Here is an 811-nt window from a genome sequence, read left to right as displayed (position 1 = left end):
GATAGATTTTTATTCGAAGTAGAATACTAGGTTTTAAAAAGATTTCAAATGAATAATTTATAAAAATAGACAAATTGTGTATGGTAGCATTTGCTTCACATGTGCAAACTGTGTGTAGTTTGAATAAAGTCTATCAACAAATGTCTCTTCAACACCTTAAATTCCAGGGAATTWATTTTATGCCCATTCTTCTGTTCAAATTAGCTCAGACTCAGTCAGACTGGACCGGGAGCTTCTGTRACAGCTATTTTCAAATGTTTCCACAGATTCTTGTGATAAACTTTATGTCTTGACTTTGACTGGGCCATTCTAACATATGCGGAGGCTTTAATCTATAGCTGTGGTTGTATATTTAGCGAAGRTGAAGCTWCACATAAATATCTTATATTTACCACAATCCATTGGTCACAGTAACTGGGACTCCATAAAAATACAGTCTACAATCTGCAGATTTTTTTTCCCGATAAGTCATTCTTCTCCTTTAACAATCATGTCATACCATGTGCTGGTCTGTCACAACAAATACCATAAATTTCAAGGCTGCAACATAAGAAAGCAAGAAAATATCATATGGTTATGGGTATTTTTCCAGTATGTTAAAAAACCACTTTGTCACATCAGGAATGTGATGAGGGATACTTTAAGAACAGCACCTTTGTGGTGCTATTTGTCAAACATTTGTCAATATCAAGTTTTCGTTCTCAGTGACTTTCATTATAAGGAGAAATCCTGACCCCTAGTGGATGTATGTGGAAAACGGCAACCTCAATGAGTAAACCTTCGTGTGGGAATTTATATTAAAACAGTTCCA

The sequence above is a fragment of the Poecilia reticulata genome, linkage group LG8 (genome assembly GCF_000633615.1).
Source record: "Poecilia reticulata strain Guanapo linkage group LG8, Guppy_female_1.0+MT, whole genome shotgun sequence".
NCBI lineage: Eukaryota > Metazoa > Chordata > Actinopteri > Cyprinodontiformes > Poeciliidae > Poecilia > Poecilia reticulata.
The sequence above is the reverse complement of the archived record's forward strand: the minus strand, read 5'-3'. Positions refer to the sequence as shown.